At 36.0% G+C, this 17,368-nt stretch overlaps 1 long non-coding RNA gene across 1 annotated transcript; it reads right to left on the bottom strand.

The window, feature by feature from the left end:
• Nucleotides 1-306: 306 nt before the first annotated feature.
• LOC116401795 lies at nucleotides 307-2,009 on the bottom strand. The gene is made up of 2 exons (XR_004214173.1): nucleotides 1,906-2,009; nucleotides 307-689 (listed from the first exon to the last, which is right to left on the bottom strand). It is a non-coding gene; the product is annotated as an uncharacterized LOC116401795 (long non-coding RNA).
• Between the last annotated feature and the right edge of the window lie 15,359 nt (nucleotides 2,010-17,368).

Raw genomic sequence — 17,368 nt, 5'->3', positions numbered from 1 at the left:
TTCATTGTGCTAGACAAGAGGCTCCAAACTCATGTTTGAAGACAAATTTGTTAAAACCATCTCAATTTCTAAAGAGTACCTCCTATCCTTTTTTAACTCTATCTAGGCTAGGTTTGGACTAAGCGCATCATAGGTAAGTCATGGCAAAGAAACAAAGGAAGACAAAGCTAGAAAAGTATCCATGCACTTATTTATTATATGCATGCAATCAAGCATTCACAACACACATACCATTTTCTCAATCATGCATTCACATCTCCATAAGATATCGCTAAAAATGGGCTTAAACCAAAAAACACTGGCAGCTTATTCTCAAATTTCAGCACATATACTCATCAACATTCAGAATTTTACATCACAAACCCAAGCTCAGTGATCAAGGGTTGCTAGTCATGCTTTTTATGCAAGATCTAAGTAATCTAAGAAGGTATAGTGCTCATTATTGTAAGGAAATTTTTTTTAGAAATTTTGAAATTTGGCAAAATTTGAACCTCCAAGTTTAGACTAAACATGCAAGCAATTGCCCACCCCCACTTAAAAAATTGCAAACTTTTGAAAATCAAAATAAAGGGAGAAAAATAAGGGAGAACTTTGGACTCCCCTGGAAGGATCGACATCCTTGGCTTTGGTTTGAAGCTTGCATGGATAAACCTCTTCATTCCTTTTTCATTGATTATTCATCCTTGTTCCTGAAAATCAAAGAAAGTTCTCTCAATTTCATTTATTACTAAAATTAGATAATTATATTAACTGTATTTTTAACACTTTTGGTAGTTTATGTTTGGTGTATTTTCAATGGTATTTTTATATAAAGTACAAAGTTTATGGGTATTCTGTATAATTTAGCCTTGAAATTTCTCAGACATGCATCAAATCAAAATTTCAAAACCATCGGTATACTTATGGAACCTCTTTAACAAAAAAAAAAAAAAAATCAAACCATGAAGTCTAACTAACCGAACACAATTAGATTTCTAGTAGCAGTAATTTACCACAGAAACATAAATTAATAGTTAGAAAATAATTGCATGGCATTTCTATAAATTTATCACATGATCTTTCTTCTTCCTTTTTTTCTTTCCTTTTTTTGATAGAACTCTAACTAAGTTAGTTAGGCTTCTACATGTAGCAGTTAATTAAAATAGAGACAGAAACTATAGATTAACAAAAATTGGAAGGCCTCTCGATCAATTTAATACACAATAAGTTCATACTTGTGTCGTTTTGGAAGTATGAAAAACGAAAAATCGCTATTTTCCCTAAACGAGAAACCTCTTCATTCCTTTTTCGTTGATTATTCATCCTTGTTCTTCAAACCTCAAGCCTTAAAATTGAGGCAGTAGAGGAAATTCTCTCAATTTACTTCAAAGGAAGGATCATGTTCTCTCCTACAAAGGGTGTGTTTCTAATTTTCATAACTTTATGACTTAATATGGCAATGTTGTATAATGCAAATCCATAATAGAAGAAACACCATTTGCAGCACAACCAAAAAAATGAAGATTGAATATAATGTAATGCAATAAAATTAAAATACTAAAGAATCTTGTGGTCCCTTCCTTTTCTTCTTTGTTTTTGATAAAGTAACTGCATTTATCACACAAACAATTAGATAGAAGACTTAAAACCCTAATCTGCATCGGACTAAGTTGATATTTTTCCTCTTTCTTTGTAAGTTAAAAACCACATGAGTTTGACACTGATTACTACCACCACAAGTCATTTAACTTCTTCAACTGCCTCATACTTTTCACACGAAACTGCGTCATACAAATTAACCCATAATAAAGCTACCCAAATTCCAAACCCCATCCGAGTTTCTGAAATCAGTAACTCTCATGGAAGGAAAAACTTGGACAGACTGATGCATAAATTGAGAAATGAAAGTTTGAAAAAGATTCTTACATCTTTGTCTATTAGAAAAAAAATCGATTTCTTGCAGTAGAATCGTTGTTCCCTACCATTCTCAAAACAGCCTGAATAGCCATGTTAAGAACAGACCCAACACTGAAGTTGAAAGAGGAGAAAAAACAGCATGTTGAAACAAATGAAGGTTAAACCAAAAGGATTGAACTATAGTTTCCAAAGTTTTCATTTCTCTTATATTCACGTAATAGTAATAGTAATTCCTCTTTCAAACAACCACTTTTGTTTCAACAAAGAGGACAAGGCTTACGATCCCTAAATAGTTAGCAGTATTGCTATTTGGAGAAAATGTTAAAGTTAAACAGCTGACAATACCTTCCAGCCCCTACCACTACTATCTTTTGGTTAACAAAATCACTCAATGGCTGCCCTTGAGCTCTCACATTTCCCAATAGTCCAGCGAGAGCAACACCAGCAGTTCCCTTTATGAAATGAAATAAACGAAAATGAATGTCCTTTTAAGTAATTATCAACTGCATGAATACAACATGAACTACTCACTTGTATGTCATCGTTGAACATGCAGAACCTCTTATGATAATGTTGTAATGTTTCAAAAGCCCATTTCATTTGAAAATCCTCAAACTGGCATTATTCAAAATCAAGTTTCCCAATATATCGTGTATGGAATTTTAAACTTTTCAAAGAAAACAAGGGTGATCAACATACAAAAGCCTCCCGTGGATAGAAAATTAATCAAACGAAAATTCGATTGTTTTGTAGCAGTTTGACTTTGTTGTCAAGGAAATTAAGAGTGATAAGAAGGCGAGGGAGTGACTTTGAGTGGTGGCAATTAGACAGCCAAGCAACTACACTCAAAGTTGCAGGTCGAATAGGCAGCAGGAAGAAACAAAGAAGAAGAAGAAGAAGAAAAGCTTCGTTTTCCCTAGTGTGGAACATGGAGGATTCCTCCTCTTTTCAAAGCCCTCATCAAACTCAGTGCTATGTCTAGAACGCTAAGAGTAGGTGGTTTGGTTTTGGTTAGGCCAAAAGTGAAGTTTCCTCTCATTTTTTATGGCCTTTTTCTGATGTATATTGCATATGTTGTTTGTTTTTTTATCTCTTAATTGTTTCACTGTTTTACGTTTGCAAGTCTCTCTTTTCTTTCTTTGGAATGCAATGTGGTAACTAGGTCTTGCTACAACCGGTGGACTAACCTTTCTATGGTTGTACACTTAGTTTCTAAGTTTGACTGCTCCCTTCGAAGTGACAACAAGTTTTGTTAATGCCCACCATTTTCTAAAGGGATTTAGTTCATTGTGGCTAGACAAGAGGCTCCTAACTCATGTTTGACAAGACAAATTTGTTAAAACCATCTCAATTTCTAAAGAGTACCTCCTATCCTTTTTTAACTCTATCTAGGTTAGTTTGGACTAAGTGCATCATAGGTAAGTCGGCAAAGCAACAAAGGAAGACAAAGCTAGAAAAGTATCCATACTTATTTATTATATACATGCAATCAAGCATTCACAACACACATACCATTTTCTCAATCATGCATTCACATCTCAATAAGATGTGGTTAAAAAGGGGCTTAAACCAAAAAAGACGGCAACTTATTCTCAATTTCAGCACATATAATCATCAACATTCAGAATTTTACATCACAAACCTAAGCTTAGTGGTCAAGGGTTGCCAGTCATGTTTTGTTTAGGGTTTAGGGTTTAGGGTTCTTGTTTTGTTTTTATCGACTGTTATGTTGGGTGAAGAACTCTAAGAACTTGCCGGCTTTGCTTTCTACTTGACCTAACAATCGTATTTTGCTTTCAAACAATCTTATACAAATGTGTATGGCCAGAAGAGGGATTTAAAATTAATATAAAAAAGGCAGTAGAATATGGCAAAAAAGGGGGATTAAAATTGAGATAAAAAAGACAACCGCACATATTATTACGTACATAATTCACAATATTCAGAAAATGAACCAAGTGTTCTACTCATTTCTAAGCTATCAATATATGCATTTTCAACATATGTAACATATTCAAATAACAAATACAATCACAAATCCGAGCTCCGTTCTCATGGGTTAGGCATACATGCATTTTTATGCTAAAAAGCGAAGTAGACATGGTACTTATTCTAAGCATAGAGCATTGCAAAAGTTTCTAAATTTTGACATGTTTAGCGAAATTTGCAAAATGAAAATTTCCCAGAGGACATGGAATGTGCAAGGCTACAACCTCACCCCCACTTAAAAATTTGCATTGTCCTCAAAGCATTTTCAGCAATATTGTACAGATGGATAAAAAAAAAGGAAAACAGAAGACCTCCCCTTGTAACCTAGTTTCTTCATGGAAGCTTGCTTGCAAAGATCCCAAGTTTGGTTATATTTCATTTTCCTTTATTCCTACAAAAAGAAAACAAGAATTTCCATCTAATTTTATTAAAGAGGTTAAACTAAAAATTTTAGAAAAATGTGCAGAATTGTTTAAGTTCGGTTGCATTTTCTAAGTATCACTTGAATTATTAAAACGACCTAACAAATATTCAATACAAGTTCGTAACTCATAACCTACCAAAAAGTTCAAAAAGATTGTTGTGGGTGTTCCACCAAACCTTTTGTAAATTTCATACATCAATAAAATTACTTCTTATAGGGGTGGGGGGGAAGAAACTATGTTTTAGAGACAGATGGCTCTAAAGCACACAAACACTCTCCATCTCACTATCTATCTGCCTTGTATCCAATTTAATCTAGCATTCATTTGGGGTATTGTAGGTTCATATTAAAAAATAGTCATTCATGTTGTGATGTAAAGACCCTTTTATGTATCTAAAACTAAAATCACGAAAATCATCGTGGACATGCAGCACAACAAACTGAATTTCCATGGGAAGCCTTTGCTAACAAGATGGTAGACAATAATTACTCAGACAAGAGAGAAGGACTATAATTAATTAACAGAAGTACAAATCAATATAGGTGCACAACCACCAAGCACCCAACAAAAGGAACACTAAACTTCAATAACAAAAGAAATGTAGTATCCGGACTATCCTTACCTTGTTATCGAAGAAGATACCTTGGCTCTGGTAAGCCCGATGCTCTGCCTTACAACATTCAATTACCTCAGTACTGTAGTGTTTCTTCAAAGTTTGGGAATCTACCTAAAACATAAAATATATATTACAACTTGAAAACCTCCATGTCAGAAACTTTACTTTAATTATCAAACCAGATGCTATGCAAGAATTAGTTATCAGAAACAACATAAATAGTAATGATATTCTTTGGGGAGGGATAAAAGCATCTTTCATCTTAGAAATAAGCTTAGCAGTTAGCACTAACCTTTATATAAGAAGTTAACACCGTTTGATTACTTCATAAACTTCAGCTACGAAATCTGGTAAAGAGAAAGACCTAATCCATAATGTTAAAGAGGAAAAGACCAAGTCAGATTCCTTTATTCAAACAGGTTAGTATCACACTCCAAAGGAAAAAACTTACGGACCTCTACGACGAATTTCCTTGAATGATGTAGCAGCACCTGTTCTTGAAACACAGTTTCATTTATGCTGTGAAAAATAAGATGATAAATAAAACTTTGGCTACAATTAGCCACATAAACATAAAGTTGTGACAGAAAACAAAAGCTAACAGATAATTAACTATACAGTTTGTAGGCAAAATACCAAATAGCCCATAATCAAGATCACAACTGAAGAAACAATAATGTGTAGTTTATCATTTCCAACCAAATAATTCAATAATAAATAAGGTCAAATGGCAAATAATATGTCCTTTCACATAAATATTTACTCCTGAATTTTTTGAAGGATAATGTTATCGCTTCGCTCCACGTTTCACGAAGGCCCTCAGCCATCTGCCAATTCCAATATAAAAATTCTTTTACATATTATATTTTTTTACATATTCTATTGAAGAATCTCATTTGAGCATTTTGTGGTCAATTTGACTTGAAATAAACGACATAACTTTCAATAAGAAAAAGCAAGATGCCCAGTTGTTTTTAACTGCTATTTTCTCTCTCTTTTTTTTTTTTTTTTTTTTGCTTTAACTTGCTGTAAATTGGAGATGTTTTCCATAACTACTTCGGCTTATGTAATTTACCTTCTCCCTAAATGCAACCATAAATCAAACAAACTAGATGAATAAATTTACACCACAGAAATCCATCCTATGAAGACTACATCGGAGAAAGATGGGATAAGGATAAAGCATAGGAAGAACAAATACCCCATGGGAAATAAACTGATAAAAAATACTTTGTCTTGAGAGTAATATATCCCGGACCAATTTTCTGCTCTGCCAGCCATTAAGATTTACCCACTGAAACTCTGCACACAAATATTTTCTTATAAACAATAATTAATACAATCTAATTGGTATCTTATGGATATCAAAGACAACATGGATCCATATTTTCCTGAATGAAGTAAGAATTTAACACATGATTCAAGTTTAGAGGAATGTTGTGATGTTAAAAGAAAGTAAAGTTATTACTACAAGACCTTAAGTAAAAAAAATAAAAGTATCTCCATGAAACCACAAATATTCGATTTAAATGTAGTTATATAGGTGAGGTAAAGCTACTTCAAATCTTTAAACTATAATGTATTGTAAATAACCGACAGAAAGTTGAATACAATAAATTAATAATCAAAGAAAAATTTTGGATTTTGTGGTCAAATTCTACCTTTTAGAACCCTAAAATTGGAAGGATTTCAAATTAGTCTACGAACAAAGAATTTGGAAGCATTTGTGATCCACTAAGGAGCTCTCTCGGGCATCCTTGGGCATCCTTGGGTATTTGTGATCCATTGTGATCATCATCCATAGTAGTCATCCAAGCCAGCAAGGGAAAGACCACGACGCGCAGTGGAATAGGAAAAGGAGCGTCGAGCACAACTTTCGTGTCACCAGCAATCCTTTTTCCTTTATTGGTAGACCGAAAAAGGCTTTGTCAAGCAGACAGGCATGATTGTCACGTCGATCGATAGTTGAGAAATCTGGCGCTGTTAGGGCTAGGAGAAGAAGATGGTCGTGAATCGGCGATTTTGAGGAAGAAAGAAGAGTACAAGAAGTTTTTCATTAGCCATCAATCCAGGAAATAAATGAAGCATCAAGCTTGTCTAATAAACTGACAAGGTAGAGAGGACTTAAACAAGTAAAAGGACAAAATGAAGCAAGCTCAAGCAACAAATTTTGTTAAGTAAACATAAATATTAACTAGAGGCTTAAATAAAATATTTCACCACCATCACCACCAAACAACAACAACAAAAACAAAAAGCCCAGATATATCGCCATTGACAACAAAAACAGCAATATAACCACAATAAACACAGCTGTCATAACCGATGCTGCATACAGTAAAAAGGCTGCAAAATAAAAGTCAAAGTTATTACCAATATGTTGTTAAATCAAATGACTTGCTAAAACCTGAGAACCTATATGGGTACAAATTATAGATTATGAATGAAAAATTTTAAACATATCATTCACAGAGAACCAAGTAACTGATTCCATAAATTTTCATTTCTCAATCAGTGCTGGAACTTTCCTATAACAAGATGACTCCTGAGTTGTCTTCACCACCCCAGAAGAAATATCTAAACAGTTTCTCCATACTTTTAATCATCCTGTAAGGAGCTTTGATGAGGGAAAGGAAATGCAAAGGCAACTCATTGAGCAACGGAGCAATCAATGATTACCAGCCACCTTTGGAAAGAAACAAATTCTTCCATTTAGCAATCTTACTTCTAATTTTGTCGACATCCCAGAAAGCCAGAAGGCCAGAAACCAATGCTTACCACCCAAAGGAAAGCCTAGCGAGTTAAGGGTGAGAGGTTCCATCTTACAACCCAACTCAACCGCAAGCTTAAGACCTCCTATCTTATATCAATATAGTAGAAGAGAAAAGAAAAAGAATTAATACGTGAGAAGCACGTGTGAGTTAGTTAGTAGGAGGAAGGAGAGACTAGTATAAATAGATGAAATAGAAAGGTGGGAAAGTTAGTTAGAGATTCAAGTAAAGAGTTCCTTTCAGTCCCTTGAAAGATAGGTTGCAGAAGGTATGAGTGTTAGCTTGTATTTGGGAATTCATTCCCTTGCTACTATCAATGAAATTCCTACGTTAATACCAATTGGAGTTCCATCAAACACCTTATGCTCCTTCATATTAATCCAAATTAGGAAGAAATTCGCCATATTCAAATTAAAGAATGAACATCCCCTGGACAAAAAAACAAAATGTCATCAGCATACTGAAGATGAAGGATAGCCACCTTTTTTCTACTGATCTCCCAACCTTCAAGAGCTTATTTCTCCATATAGAAGTAAACTAATCTGTTGAAAGCATCACCACGGAGGGTAAAAAGGAATGGGGACAGGGGGTCTCCTTGTCTTAGATCCCTTTGACTATGTCACCCATATATTGTGAGCTTTTGCATTTAAGATGCATACGGCTAAAGAGATGAAGTAAACAATATTTTACTACCATGTGGAGACAGCAAGTAAGACTCTATCAATTAATAGGGAAGTTCCAATGCTTCTTATTACCCTGGTGAAGAAAAAAAAAGGAGTTGTCACAGTTCTCTGCTTTTTCACAGACTGCAAACACTAGAATGCAGGTAATCACGAGGTTTCACGTCTCAACTACTACTGTTTGACTGTTGTATCAATAGTACCGAGTGCCCAATTTCAAACAAAAAATTTAACCTTTTCAAGAACTTTGAAACTCCAAATTGCTTCATCCAACTAACAAAACTAAAGTAAGCCCTAAACGAAAAAAAGAAAGGATATGTACAAGTTGTGAAAGGGCTTAAAAGGACAAAAGCTTATTCTCAAATTTCAGTACATATACTCATCAAAATTCAAAATCTCACGTCACAAACCCGAGCTTAGTGCTCAAGGGTTGATAGTCATGCCTTTTATGCAAGATTTAAGAAGCTATAATGCTCATTGTTGTAATGAAAAACTTCTGAAATTTTTTGAAATTTGGGCAAAATTTGAAATCCCCCAAGTTTAGACAAAACAAGCGAGCTATTATCCACCCTCCGCTTAAAAAATTGCTTCGTCCTTAAAGCTTTTGAAAATCAAAGTAAAGGGAGAAAAATAAGGGGGGGAACGGTGGACTCCCTAGAAGGATCAACATCCTTGACTTTGGTTTGAAGCTTGCATGGATAAGCCTCTTCATTCCTTTTTCATAACTTTATGACTTCAATATGGCAGTGTTGTATAATATACAAATCCATAATAAAATAAACACCATTTACAGTAGAGCCAAGAAAAATGAAGATTGTATATAATGTACTGCAATAAAATTAAAATACTAAAGAATGTGTTAAGGTGTGAGCGTAAGCAAAAAGTAAAATCAATGGCTAAAGAAGAGAAAAATTGAAAGACTTCAACAAAATGTAACCTGTAAGTTGCTAATTCTTTTTCTTTTTCCCGCAGAAGATCATCCTTGACCCAAGCCAGTGAAGAAATTATAGAATAAAAGGGTTAGTGAAGAAAAAAACAAATCATTTAAAAACATTCTTATGCAAGTAAATAAAGCATGAGGAAAAAAACAACAGACTACTTCGTTGTCTAATGTAATTGATTGCAATTCTCTATCTTTATCTTCTATTCTCCTTTCCAGTTCGTGAATAGGTGGTCTCTTTCACATAGTTGTTCCTGTACAGCCACAAACTTGAATTTGATTCTTCACACTATCCCTCCTCTTCAAGAACAAAAAAACATGAAGCAATTGGCATTAGAAAAAGTGCATACTTGAAACATTTGAAGGCCCACCAGGCAGGCACATAAGCACTAGGTGGTAACCAAAGAAACAAAAAGCAGAGAGAGAGAGAGAGAGAGATATCAGTTTCAAATTCAAACAAAATAATGGTTCACCTTCACATAAGTAATGTGATAGACCACCAATTATTTTACAATATAGTAGGAGGAAAAAGGGAGCAGTTGCACGTGAATAAGAGAAGGGAAATGGAGAGAAATGGAAAAAGAAGTGGAAACCACCTTGGTGGGGACCAAGGTTAGTTACATGGGAGATAGTTAAAAGGGAAAGAATGGAGGGAAGAGAGGGGTGGTTAGTCGGTTTCTGGAAGTGGAGGGCTGTAATTTCCTGAGAGCAGGGAATGCAGAAGTGTTCAGTTTCTGTAGTCTGGAGCAAGTTATTTCCATTATCGTGAAGTACTTTACTGTTTTGATGTTTTATGTTGAACTTGGTTTATCCTTGTATTAGTTCTTGTGTTGTACTTTGTTTTCAAGACTGTGTTAGAACCTGTTTTCTGTAAAAGTTTGGCTGATTAATAAATTAGTAGAAACACTATTTGGTGTTCTATCATTTTGGCATCAGAGAAATCGAATATGTGAAGTTCTATATCATGGCTCAAAAGCGAATTGAGGAAAAGTTGGAAATGTAGATCAAGAAATATCCGCATTCGAGCAGAATTACATGATCTGCCAACAATCAAGGAAAACATGTCATCTTTGGCAAAGAGTATTGAGAGGTTAGGAGTACAGGCTGAGAAGCTACAACATCAACCAGAAACACTGTTGAAATATATTGAAGGAATGATCAAAGGGAAGACAACGATGGAAGAAGTACTAGAAGGATCATCAAGTAAAGTTGACAGCATGGTTGATGTCAGTGATTCAACGATGATGGGGGAAAATCTGAGGAAAAACATACCAAGTTGGAGGGTGAAGATTCTGCGGGCGACCGAAGCAAATTTAAAAAATTGAAATGCCAGTTTTTGTGGGAAATGATCCTGATTCTTGGTTGTTTAGGGCTGAGAGATACTTTCAGATACACAAACTGAGTGAGTCAGAGAAAATGACTGTGTCCATTATTAGTTTTGATGGAGCAGCTTTGATTGGTATAGATCTCATGAAGATCGTGAACCGTTTGTTAATTGGGACGATTTAAAGAAGAGACTTATTGTTTGATTTCGATCGAGTCGTGAGGGATCAATTCTGGGAAGATTTTTAAAGATCAAGCAAGAAATTACAGTGGAAGAATATGAATTTATTTGATAAATCAGTAGCACCATTGCCTTTTCTACAAAAGGCTGTCTTAGAAGAAACATTTATGAATGGTTTGAAACCATGGATTAAGGCAGACATGGAATGTTGGGAACCTATGGGGCTTGCTCAAATGATGAAGTTGGCCCAAAAGATTGAGAACCGAGAAGTGATAAGGGGAGAATCAAGTTTCAAACGTGCAGCGGATGGAAAATTCCAGGTTTCTGCTTCTTTTAAACCTCAAATTCCTGTGATTTCTAATGATAATAAGTCAGGAGGGATTGTTCCAATGCGGATGATTACACTTCGAGGAGTGGCTGGTGAACCTAATCGACGAGAAGGACCACTAAAACGACTTTCTGATGCTGAATTTCAGGCTAGACGTGAGAAAGGTCTCTCGTTGTGAGGAATGATTTTTTGTGGGCCATAAGTGTAAAGTGAAAGATCATAAGGAACTTAGAGTTTTAGTTGTTGGGGCAAATGGGGAAGAACTAGAAGTAGTTGAAGAAGAGGATTCAAAAAAACTGAAATACAGGAGACTGAAGTTGTTAAACAGAAGAACCGTGATCGAATTATCAATAAATTCGGTGGTGGATTAACAAACCCTGGAACTATGAAAATTAAAGGTATGATTAGAGAAAGGTCAGTAGTAGTATGATAGATTGCGGCGCGACCATAATTTTATATCTGAAAATTTAGTAACTCAATTGTTGTTCAGTTGAGGAAACTTCTGATTATGGGGTTATTTGGGGTCTGAATCTGCTGTAAAAGGGAAGGGAATTTGTAAACAAGTGGAACTGCTATTGGGTGAATGGAAGGTTGTGGATAATTTTCTGCCATTGGAATTGGGGGGGAGTGGATGTCATTCTTGGTATGCAATGGCTACATACATTAGGAGTAACCGAAGTAGATTGGTGAAAACTTACTTTGACATTCATACAAAATGGGAAGAAGGTTGTATTAAGGGGAGATCCGAGTCTTACGAAGGCTAGGGTGAGTTTGAAGCACATGATGAAGACATGGACAGAACTTGATCAGGGATTTCTGATTGAGTGTAGATCTTTGGAAGGTGGAATGGCATTTGCAGCGATGTATGGGGTTGATGAAGTCTACCATTCATGAGTCTATTCCAGCCGTGTTAGCTAAGTATGAAGATTTTTTGATTGGCCTGGAGAGTTGCCACCACAATGTACCATTGAACATCATATACATCTTAAGAAGGGGACTAATCCAGTCAATGTTCGGCCTTATAGATATGCATACCAGCAAAAGGATGAGATGGAAAGATTGGTTGATGAAATGATGGCATTTGGCATAAAAACCTAGTACTAGTCCATATTCGAGCCCGGTCTTGTTGGTGAAAAAAAAATGGTAGTTGACGGTTTTGTGTAGATTACCGTGCGTTGAATAGTGTGACCGTTCCAGACAAGTTTCCTATTCCAGTAGTAGAGGAATTGTTTGATGAACTTAATGGGGCTAATATATTTTCGAAGATTGATCTCAAGGGATATCATCAAATTAGAATGTGTAAAAAGGATGTGAAGAAAACAGCTTTTAGAACTCACGAGGGGCATTATGAGTTTCTTGTCATGCCTTTTGGGCTCACCAATGCACCATCAACGTTTCAAGCTTTGATGAATAGTATCTTTAAACCTTACCTACGCAGGTTTTCTTAGTCTTTTTTATGATATTTAATTTACAGCAGAAGTTTGGATGAAAATCTTCAACATTTAAATGGGTGTTAGAGGTGCTGCGAGAGAATAAATTATATGCTAATATGCACAAGTGTGGGTTTGCCAAAGTGAAAGTGGAGTAATCTTGGCCATATAATTTCGGGCAAGGGTGTAGAGGTTGATCCCAAGAAAATTATATCTATCAAAGAATGGCCGTGCCCTAATGTCCGTGAAGTTCGTGGATTTCTTGGTTGACAGGATATTATCGAAGATTTGTAATGAATTATGGAAGTGTGGCTGCTCTTTGACTCAATTATTGAAGAAATGAGCTTATGAATGGACTGTTGCAGCTGCTGAAACTTTTGAGAATTTAAAGATGGCTACAATGACTCTCCCAATCTTAGCACTGCCAGATTTTTCCTTACCATTTGAAATAGAGACCGATGCTTCTGGATACGGGGTAGGTGCTGTCTTAATTCAAAATCATCGGCCAATTGCTTATTTTAGCCAGACATTAGCTATGAGGATCGTGCTAACCAGTTTATGAACGGAAATTAATGGTTGTAGTTTTGGCTGTGCAACGTGTAGACCTTATCTTTTGGGCAGGAGGTTGTACTGAAAACTGATCAACGATCATTGAAACTTTTATTGAACAAAGGGTGGATTGCTAAGCTTCTTGGCTACAATTTTGATGTCGTGTATAAACCGGGACTAGAAAACAAAGCAGCAGATGCCTTGTCTCGTGTCCCTCCTACTGCCCAACTTAATCAACTTACTGTTGAGATCAGTTAAATTGGCAGTCCCCAACACTGAAGTTGACCCTAAATTAGTCCCAGAAATTAATGGATGGATCTGAATGTCTTGTTCAATGATGAAGATATTCTCCCTATTAAAATTCCCTTGGATTTGCCTAAAGATTTAGTGTCTATAGTCGATGATTGTGGAATCATTCTGGCTTAAATTAGATGTGCAACTGCCTTTTCCTCCTCCTAGTCATTATTAAGGTTGTCTCCTGGAACATAAGGGTTTGAACGACTCCTCTAAACGTGCAGCACTTAAAAAAATTCATCAACAATTGTAGTCATGATTCAAGAATCTAAGAAGGATACCTTGAACTCAGCTTTTATAAAATCATTGTGGAGTTCTAAGGATATTGCTGGAATTATGTGGCTTTCTGTTGGATCTTCTGGGGGAATTCTTACCATGTGGGACAGCAGTAAAATATCTGTAACAGAGGTCATTAAAAGACGCTTCTCTTTGTCAATCAAATGCCTCACTTTGTGCAAAAAGTTTGTTGGATCACAAATGTCTATGGCCCTTGTGGTTGCAGAGAAAGGAAATTGGTTTGGCCCGAATTGTCTTCCTTAGCTGATTGTTCGGTCGTGGCCTGGTGCATAGGTGGGGATTTTAATATCACTCGTTGGGCCGGGAAAGATTTCCTTTTGGCAAAGACTAGAGGAATGTCATTATTCAATATGTTTATTGACATGGTTTCTCTCATGGAAATTCCATTGCAAAATGGAAGGTTCACTTGTCTAGAGACGGTAATTCTCCTTGAAGATCATTATTATACAGATTCTTCATAAATCAGATGTGGGATGTTTGTTTTGAAAATTCTCGAGTTCTCGAAAAGCACGCATCTTCTCGGATCACTTTCCTTTATTCTTGAGGCTGGTTTTTTCTTTGGGGTCCCTCACCTTTTCGTTTTGTAACAGCTGGTTGGTGTCCAGTGATTCTAATCAGATTATTGTTGAAACAGTGAGCAACTCTAACTTCCAGGGATGGGCTGGTTTCATTCTTCATGAGCAGTTGAGATCAATTAAATTGGCAGTAAAAGCTTGGAATATTGCTGCACAAGCTAAGGTAAAAAAAAAATAGAGAAATCCTTGATGTCAAAATTAGAAAAATATGATTCTGTGGCTGAGTTGATTGGATTAAATAAATAAGAGTTGAATTCTAGAGCTGCTTTGCAAGCGAAATTACTTAGTATTTATCAAAATGAAGAGCGAAATTTTATTCAGAAGAGTAAACTCAATTGGCTTTCTTTGGGTGATGAGAATACGGCTTCTTCCACCGCTTTCTAAATGCGAAAAAAGAAGGAACCTCATAACTGAATTAAAAGATGATGATGGGGTTGTCTCGACTTCATTCCGCGACAATGAAAGGCTGGTGCTGGAATTTTTTGAGTCACTTTATACTAGAATTCCGGGGACAGATTCATCCCTATTAACAGTAATTGGTCTTGTGTTTCCTCAATTCAGAATGAGGCTCTTGTTGCCCAGTTTTCAATGGAGGAGATCTTTAAGGCATTAAAGGCACTTGGCAAAATAAAGCTCTGGGCCCGGATGGCTTCACAGTGAAGTTCCTAATCACCCAATGGTCTATTTTCAAGGATATGTTCAAATCACTAATGTCTGATTTCCACATAAATGGACGATTAAATGCTTGCATCAAGAAAACTTCATTTGTTTAGTGCAGAAAAAAGAGAATGTGACTCTAGTCAAGGATTTCCGTCCAATCAGCCTTACTACGTTAGCATACAAGGTCGTTGCAAAGGTTTTATCTGAACGTCTAAAACAAGTTATGGATGCAATTATAAGCCCCACTCAAAGCGCCTTTATTGAAGGTAGGCAAATTCTTGACCCAATATTAATTGCTAACAAGGCCGTGAAGATTATAGGGCAAAACGGAAAAAAGGATGGATTTTAAAACATGACTTGGAAAAAGCCTTTGATAGGGTGAATTGGAACTTTTTAGAAAAAAAATTATCTTTGAAAAAGTTTAGTTCCAAATGGATATATGGATAATGGGCTGCCTAAAAACCCAAAGTATTCAGTCTTCATCAATGGTAAGCCTAGAGGCCGGATAACAGCATCTAGAGGTATCCGCCAAGGGGACCCCCTCTCCCCTTTTTATTCCTCCTAGTAAGTGAGGTTTTAGGAGAAATCATAAACAAGCTTCATATTAACAGCCAGTTTGAAGGTTTCCTTGTTGGCAAAGACTTGATCCACCTCCCTTTGCTTCAATTTGTCGATGATACTCTTCTCTTTTGTAAGTATGATGTGAAGATGCTCATTAAACTTTAAAACGTCATTAGATTATTCGAATGGTGTTTGGGGCAGAAAGTAAACTGGGAAAAATCAGCCCTTAGCGGCGTTAATGTGGGAGAGGAAGATTTGTTTCAAACAACAAATCTGATAGGGTGCAAGGTAGAAAAGCTTCTGATTATATATTTAGGTCTCCCTTTGGCCTCGACAAAAGTCTTTTTGGCAACCAGTCATTGATCGAATTCACAAGAAACTTGAAAGGTGGAAAAGATATAACATCTCTAGAGGCGGAAGACAAACCTTATGCAACTCAGTTTGGTTAGCCTTCCTACATACTACCTACTTTATTTTCTATACCTGAAAAATGTGGCTGCCTATTTGTTAAAGTGAGTTTTTGGAGTGAAGGAAAAGGTCTGCAATACTCCTTGAAAGACGGGGAAGCAGAAGATTGGTGTTCTATATTCTGGTTTGCTTATTAGTATTTTGTTGTTTAGAATTTTGGATTAGGAGGTTTTCTTTGTTTGATGTTTGTGAATTATATGTAACGTGACTCATTTCTGAGGTTCACGGTTTGCTTATGTTGTAAGTTGTGTTTGAATTATCAATATAATAGAAACACTCATAGTGTTCTATCAGGATGTCATCCTTGGAATGCAATGGCTGCACACGTTGGGTAACTGAAGTGGATTGGCGGAAACTCACTTTAACTTTCATACAAAATGAAAAGAATGTTGTTATAAGGGGTGACCCGAGTTTGACAAAGACTAGAGTGAGTCTGTAACACATGATGGAGACATGGACACCATCTGATTAAGGTTTCTTGACAAAATGTCGAGCTATGGAGGGAGGAATGACATTTACCGAACTATATGGAATTGATGATGTTCCTACATTTCAAGAGTTACTACCACAGACAATTTTGGCTATCCTAAAAATCCAGCAACAAAGAAGTGGGAAGTGCTTGTTAGTTGGAAAGGAATACCACCTCATGAGGCTACATGGAGAATTGTGATGATTTTACACAAAAGCTTCTCATTTCCCACCTTGAGAACAAGGTGTCTTTGGAGAGGGAGAGTAATGATAGACCACCAATTGCAATACAATATAGCAGAAGAAAGACAAGTGGAATTGCACGTGCACAGGTGATGGAATTGGAGGAAGTGGAAACCACCTTAGTGGGGACAACAGTTAGTTACAGGGGGAGGTTAAAAGGGAGAGATGGAAGGAAAGATGGGGGTTGGTTAATCAGTTTCTGGAAGTGGAGGGGCTGTATTTTCTGGAGAGCAGAATTACAGAAGTTGTTCAGTTACTTTAATCTTAGAAAGTGTTTTCCATTATCCTAAACTACTTTTGATGTTTGAATGTTTTATTTTATACTTGGTTATTGTCTGTAATAGTACTTGTTTGTTCGGTGTTTTCAAGACTGGTTTGAGTATTGTATTCTGTAATAGTTTGGTTGCTTAATGAACAAATAAGAACCATTACTTGGTGTTCTATCAGCTTCTCAATCAAGCATACACATCTCAATAAGGTATTATACATGCAATCAAACAATCACAACATACATACCATTTACTCAAAACGACCTAAAACATGCTCAAAACGACCTAAAACGTGCTCAAAACGTGTCTAACTTTCACTGCAACTTTCAAAACGACCTAAAACAGCTTACGTGCAGGTTCGTAACTCATAACCTACGAAAAAAGTTCAAATATTGTGAAAAAAGC

This window comes from Cucumis sativus, chromosome 1 (genome assembly GCF_000004075.3).
Source record: "Cucumis sativus cultivar 9930 chromosome 1, Cucumber_9930_V3, whole genome shotgun sequence".
NCBI classification, from domain to species: domain Eukaryota; kingdom Viridiplantae; phylum Streptophyta; class Magnoliopsida; order Cucurbitales; family Cucurbitaceae; genus Cucumis; species Cucumis sativus.
This window is presented reverse-complemented; position numbering and strand designations above follow the sequence as displayed.